Source organism: Acinonyx jubatus, chromosome B1, assembly GCF_027475565.1.
Source record: "Acinonyx jubatus isolate Ajub_Pintada_27869175 chromosome B1, VMU_Ajub_asm_v1.0, whole genome shotgun sequence".
NCBI classification, from domain to species: Eukaryota; Metazoa; Chordata; class Mammalia; order Carnivora; family Felidae; genus Acinonyx; species Acinonyx jubatus.
In genome coordinates, this window is record NC_069382.1 from 157908698 (window position 1) to 157919104 (window position 10407).

The window sequence follows — 10407 nt, forward strand, 5'->3', positions numbered from 1 at the left end:
TCTTCCTGCTCTGGGGGCAGGGCAAGAATGGCTGACAGAGAGCTTCCTGTTTCCTGTTTGCCTCCAGGACAGCACAATTCTAAGTGGCCCCATTTCTCTGCCTTTGGAAAGGCAATTGTCCTCTGCCCTTAATCAAGCCTCCTGGGAAGTCACCTGCGATTCTGCAGAGGGCCTAGCCTTCTAGAGATAACAGTGTTGTTAAGAATTCCTCCCTGTGCTGCTTGTTTGGGGAAAAATGAAATTGATAAAATTGCTGATGAATTATAGCTATTGGTACAAGTAATTCAAGGAGGACTTTGTGAAATTAAAATAGTCACCGATCTTTTGAATATTTTCTTTATTTTGACAAGAAATAATGCCTTTAATCTGGAAATCCTTGTAATAAATTTTCGATTTGCATTTTTAAAAGAGAAATTATTTTTCTAGGTCAGTCTGTTATTAAATTTGTGAGTTTGAACAGATTAATTTTACGCCTCATGAAATCAATGAGCCCTTTCATTTAAGTAATTTACTTTGTAAAACGTGTAAGAAGGCCATTCAATTCACCTATGGAGCCAGAAATTTACTTATCATGTACCCCTTCAGTGGAGAGTCCAGGGTCTGGTTCCATGAATGTAGTCTCAGTGTTCATACATTTTAGCAATCCTCTATCCCTGTGAAATTCGTCTAACTGCTCACAGCCCTCTGAACCTGTTTTGCTTTTTTTTTTTTTTTTTTCCTCAAACTCCAGGGCAGCAGCTCTCAGAGTGGTTTAGTGTACATCAGAATCACCTGGAGGGCTTGGGACCACACAGGTTGCTGGGACTCACCAGTCTCTGATTCAGCAGGTCTGGGGTAAGGCCCGAGAATGTGCATTTCTAACAAATCACCAGATGCTGCTGCTGTGGCTGGTCCATTGACCACTTTGAGGACCACCACATTAGACCTTTGCTTAAAACATCTGTGGTAGACAAAATAATGGCCCTCCAAATATGTCCCATTCCAACCCCCAGATTCTATGAATATGTTAATTTATATGACGAAAGCGGCTTTGCAGATGTGGTTAAGGTTTTTGAGATGAGAAGATTATCCTAGATTCTCTGGGTGGGCCCAGTTACAATGGCCCTTATAAGAGGGAAGCAAGGGGGCCAGAGGCAGAAGAGGGAGAGGTGATGATAGAAGCAGAGGTTCACTGATGCACCCACGAGATGGAGACAGTGGCCATAAGGCAAGGAATTCAGGTGGTCTTTAGAAGATAGAAAAGGCAAGGAAACAGATTCTCTCCTAAAACCTCTAGAAAGGACAACACTTGGCCAACACATTGATTTTAACCTTATAAAACTCATTTTGGACTTCTGACCTCCAGAACTATAAGATAATAAATTAGTGCTGTTTTAGTCACTAGGTTTGTGGTAATTTGTTATAGCAATGGGAAACTAATACAACTTCTCCCTCACAGTGCAGTCTACCTAAATCCTATCCACTTTAGTCCAAATGTTACCAGAAGTCTACCTCCCCCTACACCTTCAAGATATTTTTACCTACTGATCTGAGTTCAGAATTTTCTAACCTCCTGTGACTTCCTAAAGTATTTATTGACAGATTACTTAGATCCAAAAAAATCTCATTTATTTAATAGTTTGCGATGTTGCAGATCCCAAGCTAAAGCTGATAATGAAAAGCTAGAATTCTGGCTTTTGTGGAGCTCCTAATCTATCAAGGGAGGCATATGTAACATGACCACGCTAATCATTATGTACAATATACATGAATATGTTACATAAGTGCATGTGATTTATGTGTATATCATATATCTGATATAACGTGTACTTCCTTAGAGTATAATCATTCATTTATACATCTTTGTTTATAGAGATTGTAAACTTCTAGTGGAAGGGACAATTTCATAGCCGCTAATTTCTTGAAGGTAGCAACGGGTCTTCTTTTGAGCTATGTTCAATATTTTAAAAATTTAGTAGAAAAAGTATACTTTATGTAAGGATGACAAGAATTGTCATCTCAGAAGTACATTTTATTTAGTAAAATTTTTCAAAATTTTAAGTCCATAGTAGAGGAGGGGAGACAAATAAAGAGAAATAATTTTTTCAAACCAACAGCAAGCACTTCATTAAAAAAAGCCTTGAGCATGACAAAGTTTTTGTTTTGGAGCAAGTAATTCTTCTGTAAAAAGAGTGAATCTAATTAGATGATATCTAAGGTTCTTTCAGATCTAAAGTTCTGTGGCTCTGTAATCTTTTCTCTCATAGCCCAAAGAACAATGTCTTGCATGGGAGAAGGACTGGGTAAGCGAAAGAATCTGAGTACTGCTTGGGAAGTAGCAGACTATTTTATATTCCACACATTGCTAAAGTATAAATATATCTGTTTCTGGAACAGAATGGGGTTCTTAGACACAAAGTAAAATAAAAGTTCGGACTCAGGAGAAAACTATTTATTTGAACATGAGTTCAGGAGAGTTAATGTACTATAACAATTTAGCATCTTTTATTCTCTATTAACTAAAAAAAAAGTCTCATTGTCCTAAACACCTTGTGGCATGAAGAATAGGCTATTTAAATAGCATAAAATAAATGAAGTGGAGATTTGACAACCAGTGTATCAATTTGATAAATTTAGATTATGAGAGATTGTGATTCATTGTAGGGCCATTCTTCAAAAATCATCAATCAGAACACTTCTGGCGATGCTGAATTGCAGATCAACTTTTTAACTGACAATAATTAGAATAGTGAATAAAATTTAGAAGTATATATCTTTGAAGGCATCTGAAAGTTACCAAGACAGAGAGAGGTTAAGGGGCCAAGACGCTAGAAAGAAGAGATACACAAAGGTGAAAGGCATTGGGTGATTCACAAGTGGTGGATGAAACATTAAGAAGCTGAACAGAAAATCGTGGCTGAGAGACTGAATTTCTATCAATGTTACATAGCTAGAAGAACAAATATTGGAATCCAGAACCCACCAAGAAGGAGGGGCTCTAGTAAACATTTCAGTCTTTCATTTAGGATCCCCAAAAGATTGCATCTCAGGAGTAAGGAAGAAATAGAAATAGACAATACTTACAGAAAAATAAAATCCTTTTTCTTGCCAGCTACCTCTTGATTAAATCAATGCTTCCCAGAAGCAAAAGTAAATTATCTCTTGGGGACTATAATAGCACTCAGAGCCTCAGATTATTTCCATAGCTTTTCATCTTCAGTGTCTGGCATGCAATAATATTTTACCAGGCATACCAGCAAACAAACCAAATGATCAAAACTCAAGAAGAAATCCAGAGAATAGCTATAGATCAACAAAATATCCTGATATTTGAGGTAGCACACACGGGCTTTAAAATAACATGTCTAGAAGATTAGGTGGCAGTGGACAATTTCAGCAGAGAATTAGAAACAATGAAAACTGTAGTTTCATAACAGAAAATTTCAATACTTGAAAGTCATGTGTAGAGGACAGTGGAACAGAAAGATAAAATAAATCTGGGTCTCTGATATCTGGGGTACTTCCAGCTCTAGACTGTTTACTTCTGGACTTCTTTCATGTGGGCTACAAGTAAACCTATACATGTTTGTGGGATTTTCACTAGATTTTGAAAGTATATAGTCCAAAGTAACACTAACTGAGAAAACAACATTTTGTGAATCACCTGAATCATGGTCAGCTTTGCTTTTTACTCATACAGTATCTAAGCAGGGCAAAAGTCCAAGCTGCTTCTATTTTTCTTGACTTGTTTAATAGTCTCTACTTCAAAATATGTGAAGAGACAAGGAACATGGATTCTTTATTATGGCTTGTTAATAATACATGGCCTTGAATCAGGCCACCTAAATCTTTCAAGTTTATCTGGTCCTATCACATCAAGAAAAATTTCTTCTGATTGATATTCACCAAGGAGTTTGGTTAAAATTATTTGTTTTATTCAGAGGCCAAATCAGGGCTAGAAATTAAACTGTTGTAAACTGGAGTGTCTCATCTCTGTAGAATGAAAATAATTACTGAATATCAATTTTCATCTTCCATTTACCTTGTTCCATTACTGTGGCTGAGTTTGTGACAGTGATTAATTTCTTGCTTTTAAGGAAATATTTGCTTTTCCTTTATGGATACATTTTCATGAAGTCTGTTGGAAGGAATTTACAGATGCTCTTGTGACAGTTTTTGTCTGGATTCTGGAAGAAAATTCTACCATGTGAATTGTGATGTATGGATGCTGCACCATTGGTCTGAGAGAAATCATGTTAAACTTTAGCAAGTTCACGGCTAGAGGAGATGTGTTGTGACTTAAATGCAGTATTTAAGCTAATCTTTATCAGATGTATATCTATAAATGGTATGGCTGGGGAAGAGTTGGTGATTTTTTTTACAGACTAGTAATTTTTTTTCTTACGCTAACTATAAAAATCTCTCTTTGATAGCAACGCAATTTTTGAAACTATTTTACTTTTTTTTTAATGTTTATTTATTCATTTTGAGAGAGAGAGAGAGAGAGAGAGAGAGAGAGAGAGAGAGCGTGTGCGCCAGCAGGGGGAGGCGCAGAGAGAGAATCCCAAGCAGGCTCGGAGATGTCAGCACAAAGCCCGACTCGGGGCTCCATCTCGAGAATTGGGAGCTCTTGACCCGAGCTGAAATCAAGAATTGAACGCTTAACCGACCGAGTCACCCAGGTGTCCCCTATTTCACTTTTGTCTGCCATGATCTTGAGAATTAACTATGACGTTCAAATCGCAAAACTACAATGCTCAAAAGTGTAAAGGCTGAGAACGGAAAAGACTTTGGAAATCAAGTACCGATTTGAAATTGGGTTTCTCTGTTCTCTCTCCATTTAAATGTAGTCATCAAAAATATTTGTTTTTCCTTCTTCTGTCTGTGATGAATCTTTCCTGTAGGCCTTGTGGGTCACAGGCCATATATAACAGGTTGAGTGAGATTTCTCCACTTCACTGGCTCCGTTGTGTATTTTTTTCACTTTTATGTGCATCCTATTCCTCTATAACTTTGAATTCCTTTCATGTTACAATGAACCAAACGATATGCAATTTGCTTCAAAAATATCCCTTATTTTGTCTTGTTTTATCCTAAAAAAAGGAATTTCAATAGTTTGAAAATAAATCTGGAAGTAGAAACTATATATTACAGTTAGCAGACTACATTTAACCTATTACGTTAACTTTTCCTCTGTGTTTCCTTTCAACACTGTGTACCTTTTATTATTTTATTAAAAAAATTTTTAAATGAACTTTAAAAAAATGTTTATTTTTGAGAGAGACAGAGCGCACAAGTGGGGGAGATGCAGAGAGAGAGGGGGACAGAGGATCAAAAGGGGGCTCCATGCTGACTGCAGAGAGCCCTCATGTGGGGCTTGAACTCACGAACTGTGAGATCATGACCTGAGCCAAAGTCAGATGCTCAACCGGCTGAGCCACCCAGGTGCCCCAACTGAACTTTTTCATCTTGAGATAACTGTAGATTCACATGCAGTTGTAAGAAATAATACAGAGCCATGCAGTATATATTTTTTTTACCTAGTTTTCTCCAAAGGTAACATCTTGCAAAACTATCGTACAATGCCATAATTAAGACATTGACCTTGAACAAGTCAAGACACAGATGATTCCCATCACTGTTAGGATCCCTCCTGGTGCCCTTTTATAGCCACACTGCTTCCCCTCTCTGACCTTTCCCTGCATTACCCTCTGGCAATCACTAATCATTCTATATATCTACATAATTTTATGCCTTTAGGAATGTTATGTAAATGGAAACATATTGTAGTAACACTTTGGGTTTGGCTTTTTTTCACTCAGGATATTCTCTAGAGTTGAGTGTATTTCATGTTCTTAATTTGCCATTCATACATCTTCAGTGAAGTATCTCTCCATGTCTTTTACCCATTTTCGAATTTCTAATTTACCTGTATCTGTTTTTTTGTTTTGTCTTGTTTTGTTTTGTTTTGTTTTACTGTTGAGTTTTGAGAGTTCTTTATATGGTTTAGATACCAGTCTTTTTTTGAATTGTGGTTTGCAAACAGTTTTTTCTAGTCGGTAGCTTTTTCACCCTTTTAGTAGGGTCCTTCACAAAGCAAAAGTTTTAAATTTTAATGAGCTCTGATTTATCAAGTTTTCCTTTTATGACTCGTGGTTTTGGTATTAAGTCTACAAACCTTTTGTAGCCCTAGATTGCAAAGATTTCCCCATTTTTTCCCCTAAGTTTTATGTTTTACATTTAAGTCTGTGATCCATTTTGAGTTAATTTTTGTAGAAGGGATGAGATTTAGGTCAAGATTTTAAATTTTGTTTTCTCTCTCTCTCTCTCTCTCTTTTTTTTTTTTTTTTTGCCTATGGATGTCCAATTTCAGCAGCATCATTTCTTGGAGAGGCTTTCTTTCACTGAATTTTTTTGCATCTCTGTCAAAAAGCAATTGAGCGTGTTTGTGTGGATCTTTTTGTGGGTTCTTTATTCTGTTTCACTGATTTCACAGTCTTTATTACCCTAGCTATATCATGTTTTGAAATTAAGTAGACTTATCCTTCCACATTATTCTTTTTTTATTTTTTATTCATTAAAAACATTTTTTTAATGTTTATTTTTGAGACACACACACACACACACACACACAGAGAACAAGAGTGAGGGAAGGGCAGAGGGAAAGGGAGACACAGAATCCCCAGTCTTCAGGCTGTCAGCACAGAGCCTGACATGGGGTTCGAACCCACGAACTGTGAGATCATGACCTGAGCCAAAGTCGGACGCTTAACCGACTTAGCCACCCAGGCGCCCCCACTTTGTTCTTCTTTTCCAAAATTGTTTTAGCTATTCTAGTTCCTTTGCTTTTCCATATAAATGTAAAAATAATCCTGTACCTGTGAAACAATCTTGCTGGGGGTTTGCTAGGAGTTTTAGTAAGCTAGTAAATTAATTTGGGGACAATTGATTTCTTGACTATATTGGGTCTTCCAATCTGTAGACATGGTATCTCCTTCTACTTATTTAGATCTGTGATTTCTTCATCAGTGTTCTGTAGATTTCTTCATGCAAGTTCTGCACATGTTGTTAGATTCACACCTAAGCATTTCATTTTATTTGAGTGATTATAAATGAAACTGTATTTTTCATTTAAATGTTCATGTGTTCATTGCTAATGTATAGACATATGATTAAGTTTAATTTGCATAACTGTATTCTATGGCCTTGCTGAATTCAACTATTAGGTCTGGAAATGTTTCTGTAGACTTCTTGGGATTTTTTTTCTGCTGGTAATTATGACATTTGAAAATAAGGACAGTTTTATTTTCCCCTTTATGGTCTGTATACCTTCTATTTCCTTTTCTTGCTTTATTGAACTGGCTGGAACTTCCCAACACTATGTTGAATAACAGCAGTTAAGAGTAGACATCCTACTTTGTTCCTAATCTCAGAGGGAAAACATTTTCTTTCACCATTAAGTATAATGTCAGTTGCAAGTTTTTGGTCGATGCTCTTTATCAAGCTGAGGAAGTTCCTTTCTATTATTATATTTCTGATGATGGTTAACATGACTGTATTGAATTTGTCAAATGCCTTTTCCACATTGATTGATATGATCATGTGGCGTTTCCTCCTCAGGCTGCTAAAATGGTAGATGACATCGATTTTTCAAATATTGAACTAATCTATCATTGAAATAAATCCTATTCGGATATAATGTATAATTCTTTTTACATATTGCTGAATTGTGTTTGCTACTATTTTTGTGAAGGATTTTTTCACTTGCTCATGAAGAATGTGGGTCTGTAGTTTTATATTAATGTCTTTTTCTCATTTTGATGTCGGAGTAATGCACGTTTTATAAAATGAATCGGAAAGTATTTCCTTCTTTTTTACTTGCTAGAAGAGGTTGTATAGAATTGATATTAATTCTTCTTTAAATGGTTGATGGAGTTCAGCAGCGAAAACTTATGTGCTTGTAGATTCCTTTGTTGGGAGTTTTGAAACTGTGAACCCAATTTTACAGCAAGTAGTATATGGCTATTCATATTATGTCTTTCATATTGTGTGCATTGTGGTGGTGGTTTGTGTATTTTGAGGAGTTGGTCTATTCTGTCCCAGTTGTTAAACATTTGTGCAGTACTCCCTTACTCTCCTTTTGATGTCTGCAGGGTCTATAGGGATATCCCTTTATTGTTTCTGACGCTTATACTGGCAATTTGTGTTTTCTCTCTTTTTCCTTTGTCAGTTTTGTTAGAGGTTTCTTAATTTTATTGATCTTTTCAAAGCACCAGCTCTTTTGTGAATTTTCTGTGTTTAATATTTTAATTTTCATTGATTTCTACTCTTGTCTTTGTTATTCCCTTCCTTTTCAGTTTGCCTTCTTCTCTCCACCTTTCAGAGTCTTCTAATGTTTGTTTTATATATCATAGGATTTTAGTTGTAGTTAATAGGAGGAGTAGGGAAGAGTGCATCTACTCCATTCTTCCAGACTTCACATTTTGTTTTTATGTGTGGACAATGTCCCTGGATTTTGCTCTTAAAGCATAGGTCAAGATTAACCTTCTCTCTTGCTGTGTTAGGGAAATATGGAAATATGGGGTGTGCTGGGAAATAGCTTTTTGCAATAGTTTCTCGTTCTTGTCATGATGGATGTTCAGTAAGTAAATTGAAGTGAACAACCAATAGTACCTAGGGTAGGGGTGCTTAATTTAGTGAATATTTACGGTATATCAGAACTCCCCCTGTACTTCTGTTCAATGGCTGCCCTCACCAGGACTGCCTCCCGTTAGCTGACTCCTTTGTGGGGAGAGGAAAGGGCAGTAGGCTCAGAAAACTTGTGGTCAAACTCCTTCCTTCCTCTTTGACTTTTCTCTCTTCCCTTGCTTCAAAATGATCTCAAATCTGGAAAGAGGAAAGTAACCCCTTTTCATCATAGAGATAACAAAAACCATGCTTTAGCTTTGCAGCATATATATATATATGTATATATATATGTATACACATATGTGTACACATATATTTATGTATATATATATATACATATATATATACACATATATATGCTTCAACAAACAGTTCAATTGTACTCTTTTAAGGTTTTACATTACTTATACGTCATTTTCAGGGTCCCTGGGTGTCTCAGTCAGTTAAGTGACCGACTTTGGCTCAAGTCATGATCTCACGGTTCGGGGGTTTGAGCCCAGTGTCAAGCTCTGTGCTAACAGCTCAGAGCCCGGAGCCTGCTTCAGATTCTGTGTCTCTTTCTCTCGGCCCCTCCCCCGCTTGTGCTCTGTCTCAAAAATAAATTCATGTAAAAAAAAATTTTAAAAATTATGCGTCACTTTGATGCTGCAATGGTTCTTATTTTTCAGTTGCCCTTTATCATTCTGACGTGAAAATCATGTTCAAGGGGAAATTGTTTGTGCATATAATGAGTATAACTTGCATCCTAGGGGCCTTGAAATGCAGTTTACTAAACCAAATACAAAAGACAACAGTCTAAACATAGAATTGTCCATAGTCAAGCTCTTCCTGTGAAAGCCTAAAAAAAAAATAAACCTAGGGAATTGTCACACTTCCCATTGTTGTTCACACGCTTGTTTGGGATCTGATTATGGCAGCTGACATTTCAGCAGGGAGGAGAAGCAGGGCAGGAGTTGGAAGTCTCTGGATCCGAATAGCACCTTCTAATTCATTGTCGCCTTTGGGCTTTCTTGAAAATATAATGGTTGTGGAATTTGGATAGATGACTCCTGTAGTAAAACAAACTCAATTAGCTAACAACATGTACGAGCCTTGCAGAATATAGAATTAAAATACTACCAAACCCTATAAGTGGCTTTAAACTCTGTTTTTAAATTGCTTGACATTCAAGTTTACCAGTGTTTATCAAGAAATAACCATGTACCAAAGCACAATACTTGGACTTGTTGGGGGTACAAAGAGGAACAGACCCTGGTCCCTAAATTAAAGGAGTAAACAATAAAAATGCATACAGAGAATTGATGTACAATATGCTTGAAATTTGGCTTTATGAAGGATTTGCCACTTGAACTCAATCTTGAAGGATGGTTTAGTGGCTGTAGGCAGCAGAGGTGGACTCTGGGTAATTGAAGAAGGGTAGAAAAAAAGGAAAAAGGTAGAATCTATTGGGTATCATGGGGTCTCCCCTGAATTGAAATAAAAACTGAACCTCCAAGGGTGTAGACATTGTGTATTAATGTACCAGGATTGGTGGCAGAGTTTTCTTCGGGGCATGGTCTATAAGGATGGGTCAACTCCAACACTGTTGGGTCAGATCACTTCTCTCAAGGTACAAATCTCAAGGTGAGGTCTGACAGGTATCACTTGGATCATGTGCCCACTTCTTGGCCAGTGCAATGCCAGGGGAGTCATTCCTGAAAGGAAGATCATGGGTTCTAATCAAAGGCCAATGGCTCTGAT